A 22,693-nucleotide genomic window follows, 5' to 3' on the forward strand; every position below is an offset into this window, starting at 1 on the left:
CTCTTCCACCATTAGAGACCTTGAGGATCTGTTCTTGCTCATCTTTCTGACTCTTCATTCTTTGTTCTTGAACAAGTAAACTGCTATGCAGCTCATCAACTGTCATGGTTGTTGTATCATTAGATTCTTCTATTGAACAAGCAACATAGTTGAATCTAGATGTCAAAGATCTCAAAATCTTTTCAACAATCATAGACTGTGTCACAGTCTCACCATGACTACTCATCTTGTTAGCAATGCACAGAGTTCTTGAGAAATATTCCTCAATGGATTCACCAATCTTCATGTTGAGGGTTTCAAAATCCTTCCTCAAAGCCTGAAGTTGTGCTCTCTTCACTTTGGTGGATCCTTGATACTTCTGTCTCATTGAGTCCCATATTTCTTTAGCTGTACCTCTTGCAAGAATGGTTTCAAGGATTGATCTATCAATGGCTTGAAATAAGAAGTTCTTCGCCTTCAAATCATTCAATTTGCTCTCATGTGCACGTTGAATTTGTTCTTGCGATGCTCCAGCAGAAGCAACAAACACACCATCTTCAATGAGATTCCAATATTCTTTGGATCTCAGCAGGTTTTCCATTAGCATCGACCAGTGATCATAGTGTCCATCAAATCTAGGGATGGATGGTTGCAGGTAACTGCTTGATTCCGCCATGGAATCTTCAAGCAAGAAACGAAAAAACGATGAATCTTTGTAACTGTGGTTAAGAATCAAAGGATTGGATCGTTTTGGAGGTAAACTGATACCAAATGTTAAGGCAAATGCAATCACTAGTTCTCATTAGACATAGGCAAGCCCTTATATAGTACTTGCAAAGTGGTTACAACAAACTAACAAACTTAACCAACTAACTTGGGCCTTAAGCAACCACGCGCGCGCAGGCCTAGCAGCTGCAATTGGCTCACACGCGGGCTTAGCTTGCCAATGAGCATTCCTGCAGCTCATACTCTAACATAGGTGCCTTATTTCCAAACAACAACTTGAAATCATTTTCCAAAGGTGTCAAATTCAAGTCCAATTCCAAGCACATAATAATCCTCTTACTATTCGATCTTTTCAAAACAGGAGAAGATTTTGTAATCACTTGATAATTAATTGAAGATCCTTCATTATTAATTCTATATATGTCTTCTCATGTGTCCACCCAAAGCTTGACCCAATTTGAATTCTTGTCCACAAATTGAACACTCATGCATTTTGGGCTTATTGTTATTAATATTCACTTTCTTTGCTTCTTCTGAATCGATTTTCAGCTTCTTGTGACTTGCCCTGTGACCACCTAGTGCTTGAAAAGATCAAAATTAGCGGTTACATGTTTTGCACTCAAACTCAACTAATTGAGAAAATAATGTTTTTTTGTTTTGTTGGGTACGATGAGAAGAGAGTAGCATTAGATTTGTTGCTAAATCTATGCTCTCTTTTTCTTCGTTTTGTCTCTGTCTCTTCATCATGAGTATTATATTATGCTTGTACGTGTGAATGTTTAATGTTTGAGAAACACTTGAAATGAACACCTCGTATTTATATTATAGATGATAAAGTCAAAAAGGAAAACGTGGACAATAGGTTTTGGTGTTCAACTTGGAAGCTACGGAAGTCTTTTTAGTTCTGCTTTGTGAATTGATTAATTAATTGATGAATATAATATGGAAAATTCTAGCGTGAGGCCACAAAATTAGCCTCTTTGGTGAGATTGCCACCGTGGGCAATAGAAAAGTAAGTTGACTTATTCAAATGCCACATAAGATTATATGGTACATACCACTTACTATGTATCTTCATGTATATTAATATTGCAAATAAGTCCCTATCATAATAAAAGTTACATAATTACCTCAATCTTTATATTATTTTATTAATTTTAATTGTTATTGTTAAAATCAATTGAAACAATATCACAACAACATCATCATTTTCTGTACAAACAAATTGCTTCTTACATTCCTATTAAAAAATAAAAATAATCTCTTCTTCCATGTTCACAAATAAATCAAACAAAAAAAAAATCTTCATTCTCATCCTGATTGATTGGATCTGATTTATTAAAAGAAGTTCATGGTGTAGATGGTTGAAGGTAGTGGCTGGAGTTTTTCTTGACTTGAGTTATCTTCATGAAAAAAAAACGTAAAAAAAAAACCAAAATAATAGATCTGAGTTAATTATCAATCGGTAGAATGAATAGATCTGGATTTAAAGTTGGAAAATAAGAACGAACATACCACTTCATCAACAAATCTGTTGATGTTAACGTAACAGCCTTGCTAAACAGTTAAGTTTTTGAATATTTTAATTTTAGGTTTCTTATTTTAGACCATTTGAATCAAAATTAAAAGCATGAATGTATTGTAAATGGTTTTTGTGATGTTTCTGGATAATTAATTGTTATTTTCGCCGTTAAAATGAACATTATACTGACGGGTATTAAGCTTGGATCGCGGATCTGAAACCGGGTCGAATTGACCCGACTGAAGGTTGAAGATGATGTTAATTTATATATTTTTATCAATGCTGATTTTATATATATATATATATATATATATATATATATATATATATATATATATATATATATATATATATATATATATATATATATATATATATATATATATATATATATATCATATTTTGCAACATAGATTAACAATTCATTCACGTGGCTGAGTGGTTGCAGGCTTTATCTCTATATAGCACGCGTGTGAGTTCGATACTTGTTCACAACATTTTGTGATTTTTTTTTTAAAATTTAACTAACCACTTGGCTGTGTTCATTTTTGTGCATTTTAGTCCACCTTATACATACATGTCTATTTCTTAACTTTTAGGATTAATACACTATATTTGTTATTTTAAACATGTAATTACATGGATTAAAATGAATTATATAATGTTTATGCAACTTAATTATTTTGAATCAAATGTTAATATAATTTATATTTGATTAGGGAGTACCCGTATCATCTTTAATTAAATAAAATTATTCTAAAACACTATTAAGTGTGGTAATTGACTAATGGTTATAATCCATTGAAGTTAATGTTTTAAAAATTATATAAATAAAGTAAAATTTAAAAATAATATATAATTTGACTTAAGATTATACTCTGGTTCAATTGAATCACTATTAATCATAGTATTTGATAATGGATTATACTTCGGTTCAAAAGTATTATTAACCCTAGTTTTTAACTACGAGTTATACTTCGGTTGAAGTTTATGACTTAAAAATTATATAAATAACGTAAAATTTAAAAATAAAGAATTATTTGACTTAAGTTCTAACTCCAAATCAACTTGAACACTATTGACCCAAGTTTTAGACAAACTTCATGACCCTTTCATTAAAACTTGGTTTCCGATAAGACTATAATTACGATCTTCTATACATTTGGAGTCTGATGATAAAAATTATTTTTCTCATTTGTTTGTTAGTCCAATTAGGTGATATTGAACGGTCGGATTGATAAAATTCAAAATCTTCAGTCGGAATCGGTAGTTTTAGTCAAACTTCATGGTCCTTTCATTATAACTAGGTATCTGGTGACTATTATTACGATCAATCTATACATTTGGAATCCGATGATCAATTTTTTTTCCTCATTTGTTTGTTAGTCCAATTAGGTGATATTGAACGGTCGGATTGATAATATTCGAAATCTTTCATAAAAATCGGTAGGTTTAGACAAACTTCACGCCCTTTCGTTAAAATTAGGTTTGAGATTGTTATTACGATCTGTCTATACATTTGGAGTTCGATGATCCAAATTCTTTTTCTCATTTGTTTGTTAGTCAAATTAGGTGATATTGAACGGTCAGATTGATAATATTCGAAATCTCCCATAAAAATCGACAGGTTTAGACAAACTTCATGACTCTTTCGTTAAAATTAGGTTTCTATGAGAATATTATTACGACCTGTCTATATATATATATATTGCATTATATACACAAATAGTACATAAAAACTTTTTTTTTTACAGTAATAGTATTATACTAACTTTATATGTATACATATTGTAAAAAAAAAAAAAACTATATATATTAACTTCATATAAAAAAAATTAAATACTAGTATAAAAAATAAAACCTTAACCAAAATAAATAAATAAAACAAAAGTAATAACTGTACGTATTAGTGTATTACTAGTATTATTTTCTTGATTAGTAAAAAAAAGTATTATTTTCTTGATGACATGCACATGCAAATAATTATTGCAGGCATTGGAACTATTAATGCACAACAACCTATTCTACTTTCTCTCTATCACATACAGTAAGTTGGGAACCCACATAATTAGTGGACATTAATATTTGGAATATGAGCATTCATTAACTAATTAATTTGAATTTATTTATTTATTTATTTAAAAAATGAAATCTGGAGAATTAAAATCGAAAATGACACTAAGGAGGGTGTATTTGATTGAGATTTTATGAGACAATATTGACAAACAAAGTCTTGATGATTTTATGAGATTTTGTTGGACTATATTGATTTTGTGAGATTCTAAAGATTTTTTTACAATCAAGATTTTTAACACATGATTTGAATGGATTTTGAGAGATTTTTTTCAAAAGATTTTTTACGATCAAGATTTCATGATAGTTTATATATTAGGAAGCTTTTTTATATTTGGAAAATTTTAAAAGAATCAATAAATTTTAATAATAGAAATTATATTTTTTTGGGAATGCAAATATTTAAAAAAATAAATAAAAAACTCTTACTTTTTTTTTACGTATATGTTTCTAATCACCAATAAAAAGGTCACCACCACCACCACTACCATTTATGTAATTTTATGTTGTTCAAAAAAAAAGAAGTAATTTTATTTAATAGTCCAAAATATATTTTTAAAGTTTAATTCATTAACTTCAGTTAAGTCATATTATAATATTAATTCATTTTATATTTTACTTAGTAAATCTTGCACGGTCCTGATTCATTCACTGCCCAATTACATGTGTTTCCGCAATCTTCATCTCGTTTTTAAACATAAATGTCAAAATAGTGTTGTCCATTATACCAATTAAAATGACAAAAATATAAGGATTTTCCTATAATTAATCTAGGTAAAATATAAGGATTTTCCTATACAATGATAGTTTTTTTTTTCACTCAACAAATACAAGATATTGAAACTTCAGGTCAATTTCTTGTTATATATACCTGTTCTGGGCCGAGCTGTACATAAGTCAACGAACTTGTGTAGTCGAGATAACCCCTAATCACCGAGCACACCATAGATGCTCGAGATATCAACGGCTAATTCTCCATGGCTTCTGTAACGTCTAGACACCGGAATGATGAGCATTAACTGCACATCATGGCTCCTTAGCCGTTTTCCGGCAGCCACTTGATGGCCATTAATGCCATCAAGGGCCTTGGCCCAGCGCTGGGGGCTATATATATGTGACTCCACTTCATTTGCAAGGTACGCATTATTTAGCTAAAGAAAACCTTCACAAACACAAACTGACTTAAGCGTCGGAGTGCCTGCAGGTACACAACCCCCCTCCGCTTCAACAGGGGTCTCAAACGCTCTCAACCACCGCAAACGCCGGCGAAGTCGCACTCTTATGGTCAACACGATCAATACTACTATGGAGTCCGACGATGGATGATACTTTATTTTTGTTTCCATAATTAAAAATATCAATTAACTAATTAATTGATTTTACCATATATGGTTATATTAAACGTAAATAGTGTTAATTAATTTATATGGTCAATCTCATACCAAAAAAGTTATCATAAAGTTTATTTTAATACCAAAAAAGTTTTTTTTGGTCAAAATACCAAAAAATAAGCAGTAGTGCTATATACAGCGAAAATTTTCATCACGACATTTTCACGAACGTAGTAATTAAATGCGCACTATTAATTGTTGCCTTTTTTGTTTGTCAGTATTCTTTTATTTACAAAGACACACAATTACATGAATTATTACTTTTTTTCAATGTTTTAAAAACCGGACCGGACATCGAACCGGTGATGGTACTGGTTCATTGGTTCATTGGTCGAACCACCGGGTCACTGGTCGAATTGCATGATAAATCGGATTAAATCGGATTAAATCGGTGGAATGAACCGGCCTCTATAATAAAACTATATAGTTATTAAACCGAATAACTTGGTCTTTAAAAAATATCACCGGATAGAATTATTATTTGTAAAAAAAAAAAAAACTAGAATTATTAATTAAAAAAGAGTAGTTCAAAAAAAATCTATTAAAAAGGCAAATAAATAGCCAAAACAAAACGATAGGAATCTCAAAATAAAGGCAAATTTTTCAATTTTTTTAAATAATAAAAAAAAGAAAGAAAGAGAGGCAATAAATGAAGAAAGAAAACCCTATTTTGCTAAATGTTTCACTTTCAGTTTCAGCAGCGCCTCCCTCCCAACATCAGTTTTTTTCACCTTCTCCTCTCAAACCTTCTACTCCTCCCTGTCATTAGTTTTCTTCTATCTCAATTTCTACAGTTCTGCAGATTCACCTTCTCCTCTCAAACCTTCTACTCCTCCTTGTCATTAGTTTTCTTTTATCTCAATTTCTACAATTCTGCAGAAAATCTGCATCATTGATGTTGTGTTTGCGGTCTTGCTCATCTCGTTCTCGTGTCACACTCTCTTTGAGATCTAGTTTACGTTCTTTCTTTCTCAAATTGTCCTGAGATCTAGTTTAATTCTTTCCTTCTCAATTTTTTTATTTCTCTAGATCTCCATCTTTTTTCTCGTGATCTCTCTTTTTGAATCAGTGAAAAAAAAAAAAAAGCACAAACATTTAACCCGGCGGTTTTTTAAAACCGCCGGTTCGCCGGTTTTCCCGGTTTTCCTGGTTTTATCCGGTTCTGGCCGGTTCAATAGCATGTCCGATCCAACTACTGAACCAGACCGCCGATCGTCCGGTTCCCGGTTCAACCGGTTCGACTGATCGGTCCGGTTCGGTTTTTAAAACACTGCTTTTTTTAATAAAAAACAAAATTTTCCAGAATAGGAACCATCCCTACTGCTATCAACTTATCACTGTATACTTTGAAAATAAAATAAAATAAAATAAAAATTGGAAATAGAAAATAAAAATTAGGATCAAATACTCCCTCCGTCCCATTTTATAAGAGCTAATTTGACTAAATGATACTATTCATTTATCTTGTTTTAACCGTATTTTTTTAATAATATATAGATATAAATATTAGCATATAAGATCTTGTTTGATTCGTTTTGACGAGTATTTTCAAAATATCAAGTTTTTATAATTTTTACTAATGCGGAATTAAAGATATTAGCGATCACAATTGTGCGCGTTGGCATACGTGCATTAGTCAAACTAGCTCTTATATTTTAGGACGGATGGAGTATGTTATTGGTTCCTACAAAGTTATGCGCGCAGTTTTAGTCTTTTATTGTTAAACCAATGCGTATTTTTGAATTATTATATCGCAGACATATTTAAAATATTATAAAAAGTTTCTTGAAGAAAAAAAGTAACACAAAATTTAATTTTTAAGTCGAGATTTTCACCACTTTTATCTTTATCTTTTGGTCTCTAAATATATTTAACTTGAATGTTAAGTGAAGCTGCAATGGTCTGTGAAGGAGAAAAGGCAACTGTTTGGTAATAGGAGATTAAGGGATGTGGATTATAGATTTGGAATGTTTTATTACTGTATTATTTTAATAAGTTTAATCCCGTTGTATATTAACCTATAGATCAATCTAATGGCCAACAAGTTTGCAACCGAGGATCCAAATACAATCACATGTGTATTGAAACAAGATACACAATCACATGTGTATTGTAACAAGTTTGTTCTATTTATTTTTGACAAAGTTCACATTTGTGTATCTTGTTTCAATACACATGTGATTGTATTTGTTTCAATACACATCGAGAGACATCTAATGAGTATTCTGTTAAAGGAACCTATAAGAAGATCATGGAGACTAATACAATTTTGACCAATCTCTCGTGGATGAAGATTTGGAATAAATCAATCCCGTCAAAAGTCTCATGTCTTGTTTGGAGGCTTCTTCAGAATAAAATAGCTACAAAAGATAATTTGTTTAGGAGAGGTGTCATCGGTCAAGGTTCTTTGATGTGTTGTAGTGGGTGTCGGACCGAGGAATCGGTCTTCCATCTATTTTTTGAATGTTCGATTTTTGCAGGTATCTGGTACGATGTTTCGAAATGGATGGGTATATCAACAACATTGCATAAAGAAGGGATGAATCATTTAGAGCAATTCGAAGGTCTTATCGGAAGTGGAAGAGCTTTCACCGAGAGAGTTAGGGTGATATGGTTCGCTTGCATCTGGTGCATATGGAGGTCCAGAAATGAGAAGTTGTTCAAAAATAAGGAAATTAATTTGATCAATATGGTTGAATATGTGAAAAGGTGGTCTTGGAATTGGCTAAAAGTTAAATCAAGCAGCATAGACTATAACTTCATTCTTTGATATTTGAATCCTAGAGCATGTCTTGGCTGTGTGGACTATTAAACCTACTGCGGCTGCGATATTTAAGAGAATCAAATTGGTACCGGAAGTGGATTCTGCTCATACTTTTAATCTGTGGCGTAGAATCTTGTAAAGGAAAGGTGATTGAGTTTTCGGTATCTTTTTGGTTGAATCTCAAAATCCTTGTCCGGATTTGGCTCTAGATTTGAAGTTCTTGCATCATCGCATGTTCTTCAACCGTCTGGATGCTCACTAGTGACTTGGAGCGAGATCCCAAGAGATTCAAATTTCTCGATCCTTTTTTAGATTTTATGTTCTATCCTTAATTTGATTCTATGCCTGGATGAGTAAATCTCTGTTTTCTAATCTCAGTATCGGTGATTCAGCTTAATTCTATGTAGTGGTGATGTTCATATTTTCCTGTAGTGTTATGAGAGGTGTATACCATGTATTAGACAATGAATTCCTGTACTATTATTTCTTTACCTTAGCATTCCTTATGCTTGGGTTTATTACTATATTAGCTTTTGCCTTTCCAAAAAAAAAAAAAAATAGAACAAATTGCTTTTACGAACAACGGGGATGGATCCTCTCTCATTAATTTTCTCTCCCATGAAATCCTGACCATCCAATTTTTTTTTTTCTACAAATTGGTCAACCAAAAAAATACAATTGAGGGCATAGATGCACACATGAGGGAATCCAATGAAAATTTCACCGGAGACGACCCCAGCCCACGAACAACTTAAAAGACAAATATATTAAACACTTTTTTAGTCAGCACAAGATCTGCACAGACTAAAAATGTAAAACCTGTCAATTACACAAACAGAGATTCAAAAAAGGGTAAGAGAAAGCATACAGAACCCTGCAGAACAATAACAAGCACAAGAGCAGCTTTATAATAGTATAGATACAATAGGATTTATAAGAACTGAAGAAAAACTGAAGTAATAGAAAAATGAGAACTCAAAGGTGTTATTATAGAATAAACGAGACATAAGAAATATTTAATTAAAGTGCATAAAAAGAACGTGTAAATATAAAAAACCATATATATAAAAATTTCGAGAAAAAAAGCAAGATCAAACTAACAATTCATAATGATTAACTATAGAAAAATTCATAATATATTATTTTATTATGATTATTATTCAATTTACATAAATTTAAGTAGCATGTTACAGATTATGAGTATGACCACGCTCAATCTCTGCTGCAACAACATCAGGATTCCAAGCAAAGCAGTCTATAGATTCACTTTTAATCTTACATGGTCCTGATTCATTTGCTACCCAATTACATGTATTTCCGCAATCTTGATCTCGGTTTTGAATATAAATGTCGAAGTAGTGTTCTCCATTAGTCCAATGAAAATAACAAAAATATAAGGATTTTCCTATAATCAACGTAGGTGAAAATTTAAAAGTGTAACTCTCACCAAAATTTATCACTCGAAACCCAAAATCATAATTTTTGTCTTTACATTTAAGACCAAGCTGGTAACCGGTCATGTTGTTAGTAATGCTCACGTGTACTTTGTGAAACACCGGTAGCTCACTCTTACTCTCTTGGAATTGCAATGTGACGAGAATTATTAGGAACATAGAAATAAATAACATAAATTTGGTGATGATAACCATCTTTCTTCCTAACAAACTCAGGAACGTTAGAGAGAGTGAGAAGGTACACGTGAGAGAGAAATCGCAAGAGAGCTTGTGGGAGCAACAATGACAGCGAGTGTATGTGGCAGTTCCGGTGGTGTTTGGTTTCCGCGGCGAAATCTTCTTTCTCACTTCTTCTTCATTTTTGTTTCTGTTTGTTGATGATTTTAGGTTGGTAGAGGGAGGTGATGGTTTGATGTTGAAGATAATGGAGGTGAGATTGGGTTGTAAATTAATGTAATTAATGATGGTGTGGAGATGTGTTTTGTTCAGCCTTTCATACTTTGTTTGCTTCTTTGATTTTTGGGTTGCTCAGTTTTCATCTCTTTTTCTTTTTGTTTATGGATTGAAAGATTGTGGTGGTTGTGATGATATTATTGTTTTTCTGAACAAATATTATGAGATTATTGTGTTATATATACTCTTTTTCTTTTTATTTGAGATTTGAATTCACTACATTGTAAAGAGTATTAATAGTGTCTAGGTTTATATTAACAGAAATGCTATTGGGACACACACCTCCAACAAATATACCACATTTTTTAACTGTTCATTTATACATCCATTTTATACATTCATTTCTATTTATTTTTTATTTCTTTAAAACACTGCACACATGTGAATCTCTCTCTCTCTCTTCCCTGTTTCCTTGTTTCTGAAAAACGTAACCACACGCTCTCACCTTGTTGCTCCATCTCGTCACCGCCGCTGCCTGCCACCTTCATCGCTTCCGCCGCGTTCTGCTCTCTCTCTCTCTCTCGCTCTCCTCGTTGCAATCTTTTTCTCACGCTCACACATATTGTTAAGGTAAGCATTCTTTAAAATGAATTAGGGTCAAACAATTTAGGGTATAAATTGGGGGATAAACGATCTAGGATATAAAGTATAAATCATAGTTTAAGGAGCTTCTGTGATTCTTGTTTTTTCCACAAAATTTGTTCCTGAATTGCTTCATAGATGATAGTTTTGTTCTTACTAGCTTAATATATTTTCATGAAATTAGATCTTGCAAATTGTATATGGAAATAACAATTTTTTAACTTGATTTTGGGATTTTGACTGATTAGTGTTTGTTATACTACATTAAAATGGTTTGGATAGATCAAAGATGTATTTGATAATTGAACCGACTATTTCCATGTTGCTCAAAAGATAGTGGAAGGCAAAGTGTGTACAAAAAGAGGGAATGAAAATTGAGTTGTTTTCAAAATGTTAGGGACCTCGGGAAAAATAAATAAGGCGAAAATATAAAAAAAAAAAAAAAAAGTGTAGAAAGAATAAGGATTGAACTAAACTTGAAGATATGGTGTAGTATGAATTAGTTTCTAGTTTAGGATAGCTTGTAGTAATATTGAAAATAACCGATAATTATTATTAATATTATTAAGAAGACTTGTAATCACTTGGCGAGTTGAACGCCGTTTTTATTTGTCGAAGAACCTTTCTATGTATTTGAGTAAAATGGTCAGCTTAGGCGTGCACCACCTGTCGTAAGAGTTGAGAATATATTTGAGCATGTTCAGCTATAGTAGAGTTCCTTATTATTTGTGGTTAAGCTATAGTAGAAGTACTTATTACTTGTGATGTGATCAATGGTTAGCTTGTTCATAAGTTCAATATGTAGAGTAATGAAAGGAGATCCCATAGTGTCTGACATATCATTTTCTGCAACTTTTAGATTGCACCACATACCTGTCATGATAAATCGATAATATCTTGTTTTGAATTGGTTATAAATCGATAATATCTTGTTTTGAATTGACTTAGGCTTCAACCATACTTTCTTGGATAGTTTTCTCGCTTGATTTTTGTCTAAGTTAAGAGTACTTATGTAATATAGTTATGTGATATTGATCTCTATATGTGCACATTAGAATATATTCCCATTTCCATGTGTAATATAGTTGTTGTTGACTAAGGGGTTCTATCTGGTGTGTTGAAGTGTGGCTACTGTTTTTTGGTGTTTACTTGATATGTTTCTATGCTCAATGTGTACAGATGTTTTGATCTGATTAATTTATTCCAATTTCGCAAATTAGAAGTTGAACAAAGGAATGCTCTTCTTTGATGCAATTTGATCTGCTCAAAATTCTTCTTTTAATGAAAATGGACACAAGATAGAGCCAACCTGATATTTGGTATTATATCTTTTACCAGTGTTTTAGAGGTAGCCTGGTCTCTATAGGTTGTTTGAGAGAATTTAGTGGTTGTGTTGTATGGTTGGTTTTGCACTAGAGACAATATTCTTAAGAGTAGTCTCACTTTTGTACAATGAACTTAATTTGTAATGACCGACACATTTTGTAAGAATTTAACTCTAGCCACTTTTTTCATTTGTAGGTTGCTTCTTGAGGTTACTTACTTAGCATGAATGATGAATCCCAAGTTTGAGCACATATTGTGGAGCTAAGGTTCAGGTATCACATCATGTAACTCTTGTTCTCCCAATTTTCACTATTCTTAACATGCATCAGTGTTTATTAAGTTTGAAAGTATGTTGCAGCTCATAATGTACACTGCAGCTGGTTTATAGGTGGAACCTTGACACTCTTTATGTCATAGACTATATCATTTTGTTTCTTTATTTGAATATTGCACTCTTTAATGTAGCAATGTGTCCAATGTTGAACTTTCATTTCTCTTTTGTGCTTCCCATTATTACTCCTAGATTTAAGGGGTCACTTTATTATTATTATTAACTATAATTACTACTTTTGTGGCATAATAATATCAATGGTGTTCCATAAGGGATATCAGATGACTTTATAGGAACTTCTCTACTGTTGTTGACTGAAAAATATTGAGTTGTGTTAAATGTGACATGTGTACGATAATAAGACTAGTAGATAAATATTGAGTTGTGTTATAGGGACTTTCTAGTATGGTGTAATTAGTGTTGGTAGTGTTTGGATGCTGGTATGCAATTATATGTTAATGTTGATGTCCAGTTTTCCAGTTTTGGTTTAGTTCGAGTCCGAAATAATGAACCGGTTCACTGAACTATTATGATTTTGGTCCACTTAGGAACAAACTTAGAAATAAAATTTATTTACATATGCAGGACTGTTTACATATGCAGGATAAATTGCAAGCTGAAAATACCATCTCAACTCATTACTATTTCTCACTATGCAAGTTTGACATCTTCCTCCAAGGCTAATGAGAAGATGAAGAAAATGCAAGCTGAAATCAATTCGCTCAAGGACAACACTTCACAAGTTGATATATTGAAGGAGCAAGTTGCATTTTTATTGCAAATGCAAAACTCTAGGGAAAATCATGTAAATTGTTTGTGATTATTTTTTACTAAAAATATTGACTTTGTGTTAAATGTGAGTGTGTGTATGATAGTAAGATCAGTAGATAAAATTTTAATTAGGTATTAAATGCATTATAGGCACTTTAAAGCATGGTGTTTAGGATTACCTTATTTTTTTTAGTATTTATTCAATGTAATCACAAAACAAGCCCAACCAGGGGTTGCCACTTATAGTGTTATTACTTGACATTATTATCAATACAGATGTGGGGAGTCATGTGTGGACAACTGGGGAGTCAGTGAACATATTTGGTTAACTTTCTTAAACTCTTCCAAACTTAAAAAAATGATTCACCTTTAACTTAGTTTTAACTTTATCATCTACAAAAAAATCAGAAGTGTGACTCATATACAATGTCACTCATAAATAAATAGTGTGATTACTTGATATTACTACCAATACAGATGTGGGGAGTCATGTGAGGACAACCGGGGAGTTGGAAAACATATCTGGTTAACTGTCTTAAAATTTTCCAAACTTGAAATAATCAGTAACCTTTAACTTATCATCATTTGTAAACAATCAGAAGTGTGTCACATATACAATGTCACTGGTGAACAAATTGTGAGATTCCTTAAAATAATAACCAATACAGATTTGGGGAGTCATGTATAGATAACTCGGGAGTTGGGAAACAAATTTGGCTAACTGTCTTAAGGATAAACAGAGCTTCAGATAACAAATTGCAACAAGGAGAGTGAGAAAGAGATCACATTGCAGCGAGGAGAGCGAGAGATCGCACGCAGTGAGTAGAGCGAGAGACATAACAAGACACATACAAGAAGGCGAGAGATCTGATTGTTAGTAGATGATAAAGTTAAAACAAAGTTAAATGTGAACGATTTTTTCAAATTTGGAAGATTTTAAGCTTTTTAACCAATTTTGTACACCGACTCCCCACTTATCTACACATAACTCCCCTCACCTAGATTGTGAATAATTTCAAGAAATATCATTATTTGTTCAAGAGTGGAATTGTACACGAGACACATTTCTGATTGTTAGTAGATGATAAAGTTAAAACAAAGTTAAATGTGAATGATTTTTTCAAATTTGGAAGATTTTAAGCTTCTTAACCAACTTTGTAGACCAACTCCCCACTTATCTACACATAACTCCCCTCACCTAGATTGTGAATAATTTCAAGAAATATCATTATTTGTTCAAGAGTGGAATTGTACACGAGACACATTTCTGATTGTTAGTAGATGATAAAGTTAAAACAAAGTTAAATGTGAATGATTTTTTCAAATTTGGAAGATTTTAAGCTTCTTAACCAACTTTGTACACCAACTCCCCAGTTATCTACACAGAACTCCCCTCACCTAGATTGTGAATAATTTCAAGAAATATCATTATTTGTTCAAGAGTGAAATTATACACGAGACACATTTCTGATTGTTTGTAGATGATAAAGTTAAAACAAAGTTAAATGTGAATGATTTTTTCAAATTTTTTAAGCTTTTTAACCAACTTTGTACTCCAACTTCCCACTTATCTACACATAACTCCCCTCACCTAGATTGTGAATAATTTCAAAGAATAACATTATTTGTTCAAGAGTGGAATTGTACACGAGACACATTTCTGATTGTTAGTAGATGATAAAGTTAAAACAAAGTTAAATGCGAACGATTTTTTCAAATTTGGAAGACTTTAAGCTTCTTAGCCAATTTTGTACACCGACTCCCCACTTATCTACACATAACTCCCCTCACCTAGATTGTGAATAATTTCAAGGAATAACATTATTTGTTCAAGAGTGGAATTGTACACGAGACACATTTCTGATTGTTAGTAGATGATAAAGTTAAAACAAAATTAAATGTGAATGATTTTTTCAAATTTGGAAGATTTTAAGCTTCTTAACCAACTTTGTACACCAACTCCCCACTTATCTACACATAACTCCCCACACCTAGATTGTGAATAATTTCAAGAAATATCATTATTTGTTCAAGAGTGGAATTGTACACGAGACACATTTCTGATTGTTAGTAAATGATAAAGTTAAAACAAAGTTAAATGTGAATGATTTTTTCAAATTTGGAAGATTTTAAGCTTCTTAACCAACTTTGTACACCAACTCCCCACTTATCTACACATAACTCCCCTCAAATATGGTATACAGCGGCAATTCACGTAAATTGTTGGAATAACCACCGCATGGAATTTAGCGTCGGTTGTATTGATTGTGCGGCGGTTTCAAACCATCGCTCTTTGTAAACGTTTTTTTCCTCGCAATTTTTAAACACTTTTTTTTTTGCTTCCAGCAAAACAACAAAAATAAAAAAAATATATATGTATATATATAAAATAAATAGTGTACTTAAATTACTCTGACAAAGTAGCCAAAAAAATTATTCAAGTCGCAATAAAAAAAATACTCAGACAAATAATTAATTAATAGTAAAAAATACAATGTAAAGTTTATCTGAAACCTCATTGCATGTGACACATGCTTCCAAAATTTAGTTTAGTACATCCCCTTCACCTAAACTTAAATATAATAGTATAATAACTTGCTTTTGAGTTTAACATCCATCAGAGCATTATAAGCACTAGTTAACTAAGCAAAAAACAAAGTAAAAACCACTATTTTACCATGTAGTTATTTCATAGAGAAATGACATCCATTGAAATGAATACTCAAAATTTGTTACCCTTTCATGATTCATCATGCATATCCAATCATTCCAACTGACGAACTAACCCTGTTAGTCGTCCGAGAAAGTGGAGTTGTGGTTGCCTTTGTGAAGTACATGTAGTAGTATACTTTAAGAATCATGGTTGCAAAGATGAAAATTGCTTCAGCAATGAAAATTCCTTTCCTCAAACTTCCACAGGAGAAGTTCTGAGCATAAATCAAACTTTCAAAGGAGAAGTTCTGAACACAATAATTTAGCCACAATTTAATATCAATATCAGTGTGATGAGATGAAACATAAATCATTGCTCAATAATTCAGAATTATTACCAAGAAGAAAGAAAATATATAATGGACCATGCTCGATTTCCACAGGGTATTAATGGCCTCCCAAGCACATGCACTTTGTCATAATAATGGACCATCCTCAATATTGAAGTTTATTTGTGCCTGCACAATTATAGTTGAAGAAAAGTGAGTTACAAAGCTTAACTTCACAGAAGTGTACAAATGTTACTAAAAAATGTTACTGAAGAGCCTAGAGGCCACACTGCCACTAGTCACATAAGGGTAAACTAAAAGTATGCAGAAAATTAATACTAAAATGAAGCATAAATAAGAACACCAATAAAAAGTGGAAGAGACCACACTGCCCTGGCTCTTATACCATATAACCATATAGTCAATGTAATAGTTTGAGCTATTAAAGGTTCACTACTCTGTTGTAGTGTAGATTTTGAGATAAAAAGAAAAATTCAGACTCACATTGTACCACCAGCAGCAGGGCCAATAGCTTTGAATAGAAACATAGCTGTCATGGAAATTCCATTAGCTGCTCCCCTTTGGTGTTGTACTGCTGTTCCTGTTTTCAAATCAATTATATGCCACAATTCCATTAAAAACTAATATCAAACTTTGTTAGTGATGAAACACAATATAATTTAATACACTTTACAAACATGAGAATTGGCATCTCCATGACCAAGATGCTTGAGTTCTTTTTCCTTCACGAGAGTTGGGTTACTATTAGAGTTAACAATGATTTTACCTACATTGACAAGACCAGTTCAGCATGGCCATCAGATGCATGAATAGCTTAAGATTCTCTCAATCCCCTTCTCTCACGATCATGTCTATACCACTTGCTTCCTACTGCCCTTTGTCTACAAACATCATGACCAAAATCAATACATAATTCTTGCACTAAACTTCACCAGCACTTGACGACAAGCAGTATAGGAACCAAAGATAACATTCGCAAGAACCAAATCAACATAATAAAGATTGCATCGAAAACATATATTATGCAGTCAAAAGGTCAATCAATCTCAGAGTTTATCCAAAAGATATATTTAACAAACACATAATAAAAACATGTTAGCAAGATAACATTCTTGTTGAGATCATCAAACATACTAAATTTATTGGTCCAAGCATCTATGTTTCATCCAAAGCATATATGTTTCCTCAAATAAATAGACATGTATACATACACATACAAGTAAAGAATCTGTAAATAATTCAATAACTAAAGCAACACACGTAAAAAGCCTATAAATTCACTCAAGAAAGAGTATGTATTCAAACATACAACTAACAATAAAACTTTGTCATGTATGTCTCCACCTATAACAGTGTCTTTACTCAAAATAAAATCTAGAACTAAGCTTTCTCATGTAAAACACATTAAAACATAAAAATTGAGTGATCGTACCAAAATCAAACACAAATTATTCATAAAATAACTAGCAATCACGGTGGCAATTAATTGGAGTCTAAGAGTTGTGCAAGCCAAAAAAAATATTATCTATATATACAACTATCTGCAGAATTGCATCCACAAAAAGAGTAGAATCTGCATATGAAAATCAACAATAGGAGATAGAGTCAAGTTTAATTGACAATCCAAACAAAATAAATCCATGAAGCATCAACACTATAACATACAATGCACCATAAAATTAATACTATCTCATAACTTTTCTTGGTTATATTGATACTTTAAATTCCTATAGTAATATTTTAAATAAATTTTGGTCCACCTAAGATCTGAGGAGCATATGTTGTTGATATTACTTCCTAACTTTTGGGTAATATAGAAAAAGTCCACAAAATAGTGATATTAAATTGAAGCAAGTAAATCATCTAACTAAAGTCATACCTGCAACAATAGAGTACTCTTCCCAACGCCGTAATCAACGCCAATCAAAGTCAGTAAGCCTTGAAAACACAACATCCTAAATAAACATAAACATAGTTAACCTTCAAATCATGTTCTAAATCAAATACCAAAGGATAAACAACTTATTCTAAAAATGTACAAGATAATCCACAAACACACATGTTGGGGGTTAAACCCAAGCATGCAGACCAACAAACTCATTAGTTGAAAACAAAGATATACATGTGTCAAATGTACAAGTAAGGTTGTTAAAGCATTAGCCTAATCAAGACATAAAACTAAATGAAGTTACCTTCTTCGAATAGAAAAATTGTCCTGATCAAGTTGTCATAGCAGAGTAGTGGTTGCTGCACACTTTCACTTGCTACTGCTTTCAGTCCAACAAAATATATTACTGTATCAAAAACAATATAAGCATGAGAATATATTTAAATGTTAAGAAAACTAATAGCAAACTAGCAATGTCAGATCAAACCCTTCATAAGCAAACTAGCAATAAATTATTTCATAAGGAATATAGCATGTGCCGTCAAACCCTTCATAATACTAATTGAAATTTCAAAACTAATTGAATGACTATAACTAGCAAAAACCCTAAATCATCAATTGATAAAATTCAAAACCCTAAATAATAATTCATTTCTTCTTAAAAAAATAATAATAATAATAATTCATTTCATCACAATACAGAGATAAATAGCCATACTGTTGAGGTCACGACAAAATTGAAGGAATATACATTCCTAAATTGTTATGGTGTGATGCTGGAAGTGCAAAGAGACATACCATTCTCCTAAACATAACCATCTGGCTTTGGCCCTTTAGCATTTCTTTTCTTATCGTCAGCATCGTAATGTACCAAGGCAGCTTCCAAAGCCTGCACACCAAAATATGTCATTTACATTTAATCCTCCATAAGATGCAACAAACATGGTCAGATGAATTATGTGGAGCTCACCTGCGGCATTGGATGGACAACAAGGGAAACCTGGTGACGTGGGTCTGATTGTTCAGATACCTTTATTTCCTAGGATTAAGCAAATAAGAATAGGAACACTTTAGTAGTTACTACCAATAAAACTAATGATAGTGTCCATATAATGACAGAATAAAACAAACTTTATTCAACTGATGAACAATAGTAGAGGCTTCTACTAAATACATACTTCAAGTTTGGTATCTATTTGTGATATGGAATCTTTTAGTCTTCTGGCCTGCATTTTATTGTCAAGTGAACAAGGCTTCATGTAGAATAAAATGCAGCTCATAAAATTTTTCAACGAAACTTTTTCAAACTATCTACAATATACTGGAAATATGATGCATATGGCCACCAATGGCATATAGCAGTAAAACCCCTCTCTGCTTTATCCAATGCCTAGCCGGGTTATTCACCTCAGTGCCATTGATAATATTCCATGTAAATGAAAATAAAGGAAGGTTTGCATAGTTCATTGTCCTTTAAACATCAATGAACATTAAGAAGTTACTTCATGAGTTCTGCTTATCTTCTATTTGAATATAAAATGCCAAATTTAGGCACCTGCTTATCTTCTATCGTGTCAAACCCACAAACCCTGGTTAGACCAAGCACGGTAGTTTATATAACCAAGCAAAATTTTAATAAAACTAGTTTAGTGATTGGCATATTGTGCGAGCAAATCAAAACTCCATATAATGTAAAACTTAATAGTTAATATCATATTATCATGCTGCAAAAGCACTAAACGAGGACATGCTTGGTCCACTTCCTCCTTAATTAAGTCAATTTTGTCAAAACCTTTCAAAGTCTGATTTGGAACAGCCTGTTTCTCATAGGAACTGTTTCGATCCTCCAACAGCAGTGAAGCATCACAGCCCTGATTCAGCAACACCACAAGCAATTAGAACAGAAAATCAAAACCATAACAAAGTAAGAACTTTTATGCATAACTCAAAAAGGTTTCATTTCTTGGAAGGAAAACTAATTAACACCCATTTATTTAAATTCAGAAAATAAGAAGACTAAATATATGATCTTGGTTGTAAAACAAACAAAATTAAAACATCTCATTTTTGCATAATTGAAAGTAAAGAGACTAAAATCACTAAATTTATCATCTTGGATGCAAAAGTCACAAATAAAAACAACCCATTTCCACATATTGAAGAACAATAAAGACCCATTTGAATTCACATTATAAAAAGATTAACTTTATGATCTCAGAAGTAAAATACACAAAAACAAAAACAAAAACACTCAAATTCCACATAATTGAAGAACAATAAAGACCCAAATGAACCTGGATTTTGAAGCTTGATTGAAGGTAAATTGTGAATCGTGAATCTAAAGCTTGAAGGAAACGCGAATCGAAACGTGAGTGATGTAGTGAAAACGAACTCAGATCGAAAACAGTGAACAATTTGAACCAACACTCATTCCTAATCTAGCCGCCGCTGTACACACTAATACCGCCGCCGCAATACACACGAAACCGCCGAAATTTACAACCAGCATAGGCAGTTGAATGAACGCCGCAATAATAGTCGGTATTGACCAGAGCGGTGGCGGTTCCCTTGATAGCGCCTCAAATTGACTGTCGCTATCTCTATATTTTCTTGTAGTGGGAGATCGGTGGCATCAATGAATGGTGGTGGAGGGAGAAGAGGGGTTTGACAGAGAGAGGGAGAAGAAGGGTGGTGAATGGTGAAGAGCAAGTTGTTCTTCTTTCTCTTCCTGATAATGGTAAAGAAACAGAAAAAAAATAAAAGAAAGTGTGGGAGGTTTGTTGATGAGCAAAATGACAAATGTACCCTTCATGTGTTGTATTTTTGTTGGGGGGTTGTGTCCCTATAGCATTTCTGTTATATTAATGGCAATTGACTCTTTACTACAAGTAATGTACTAGGTTTCTATTAATGGTAATTCACTCTATACTACTATAGTGTACCCCTATCAGTCTAGTCTATGGTAATTCACTCTAGTCTTATGTGTCTTTATTGGACTGAAATTTGACTTACTAAAACCTAGCTCTATTTATATATTTGCAATATTTTTATACCTCATCTAGTTAAGAAATAAAAAAAAAAGATAAACTTTATATTTTATATTTAATAAATATTGCAAAGCGATTATACTATACAGTATTTACTAATAAATTAATATGTAAAGTGATATTGTTTTTGTTAAATAATCTTGTGATAAAAAATTCACTCACTAAAATAAATAAATGTAGAATTTTGAATCTTGTGATATTTCCCCGTACTATGAAGTAGAAAATTGAAATAAAAGAAAAGTAGGAGTACAACAACTTTATTCTCTCACATGAAAGAAAAAAAAAATGTATAGGTTTTTGCCACGTTTCAAAATCCAAAAAAGTTGTTGGAAAAAGCTAAAAACTGCCTTAATTAGTTAGGCCCATAAGTAAGAATAAATTAAAGCATACAACACTAATAATCTACCAAAGCACTTTGTAGTGTACTACTACTTTTTAATAGGGATGGCAATGGGTAGGGTATGGGTAGGGTACTATAGTACCCATTCCCATACTCGCGGATTGAAAAAATACCCGTACCCATCCATACCCGCGTGGGTAACAACCTTTGCCCCCGTCCCCATACCCTATGGGTATCTAGGTCCCCATACCCGTACCCGTTACCCGCATTTTTACTAAAAATAAATTGATCAATTATAAAATATCATATAATTTTAATAGAATTAAAAAAATTTCAAAGATTTTAATATTGACCAATGAAAATTATAAACAAAATTATTACTAACCTTATGCTAAAGTTCATATTTATGTTAAATATTCACATTATTTTTATATTATGTTATAAATAAACATTTTTATTAAAAATATGTAATAGTTTAGTAGAGTCGTATTGTTTTAAATTGATTTACATATATTATAATATAATAATATAAATAAAATAAATAAATATATATATTATGCGGGTATGGGGCGGGGTGGGTACTAATGTACCCGTACCCGCACCCATACCCGTTCATTTTTGCGGGTAATTACCCATACTCGTGCCCGTACCCAAAATGCGGGTTTTTACCCTACCCGTTGTGGGTAATTTTTGCGGGTACCCTCTGGGTATGGGTCAAATTGCCATCCCTACTTTTTAATAAAAGGAAGTACAACTTATTGTCTCACATGAAGAAAAAAAGGATTTTTTTAGTAGATAAACACCACAAATTTTAATAAAAGGAATATTTTAGTAAAACTTGTATATTAAACATTTTAAAAATTAAATTTTATTGTAATTTAATGCAAAAAATTGATATTTAAATATCTTAATATGTATTCTTAGGATATAAATTAAATTAGCATGACTTCTAATTATAATATATGTGAAGTTTTGCTTTGTTTCTCAACACCCTTCTAGCAATGGTATCCTTAATTTTTAAGCTACAAACAAAATAAAATTCGA

The 22,693-nt window shown here is 32.1% G+C and overlaps 2 long non-coding RNA genes and 1 pseudogene across 7 annotated transcripts; 1 reads left to right on the forward strand and 2 right to left on the reverse strand.

Annotated features, from left to right (window-relative positions):
* Window positions 1–914: 914 nt before the first annotated feature.
* Window positions 915–1,452, reverse strand: LOC123915028 (annotated as a pseudogene).
* Window positions 1,453–10,686: 9,234 nt separating this feature from the next.
* Window positions 10,687–13,672, forward strand: LOC123918003. Of its 2 annotated transcripts, none has more exons than XR_006812653.1 (3): window positions 10,687–10,932; window positions 12,466–12,542; window positions 13,187–13,672. It is a non-coding gene; the product is annotated as an uncharacterized LOC123918003 (long non-coding RNA). The 2 variants fall into 2 exon arrangements; XR_006812654.1 differs by having other exon boundaries at window positions 10,689–10,932; window positions 13,205–13,672.
* Window positions 13,673–15,821: 2,149 nt separating this feature from the next.
* Window positions 15,822–21,088, reverse strand: LOC123918004. 5 transcript variants are annotated; one of them, XR_006812659.1, is made up of 11 exons: window positions 20,557–21,059; window positions 20,055–20,133; window positions 19,441–19,488; window positions 19,233–19,301; window positions 19,061–19,151; window positions 18,567–18,668; window positions 18,254–18,329; window positions 17,145–17,255; window positions 16,858–16,954; window positions 16,423–16,542; window positions 15,822–16,332 (listed from the first exon to the last, which is right to left on the reverse strand). It is a non-coding gene; the product is annotated as an uncharacterized LOC123918004 (long non-coding RNA). The 5 variants fall into 5 exon arrangements; XR_006812658.1 differs by having other exon boundaries at window positions 17,141–17,255; window positions 20,557–21,056; XR_006812660.1 differs by having other exon boundaries at window positions 15,822–16,315; window positions 17,141–17,255; window positions 19,441–20,133; window positions 20,557–21,088.
* Window positions 21,089–22,693: the final 1,605 nt, after the last annotated feature.

Source organism: Trifolium pratense, linkage group LG3 (assembly GCF_020283565.1).
Source record: "Trifolium pratense cultivar HEN17-A07 linkage group LG3, ARS_RC_1.1, whole genome shotgun sequence".
NCBI lineage: Eukaryota > Viridiplantae > Streptophyta > Magnoliopsida > Fabales > Fabaceae > Trifolium > Trifolium pratense.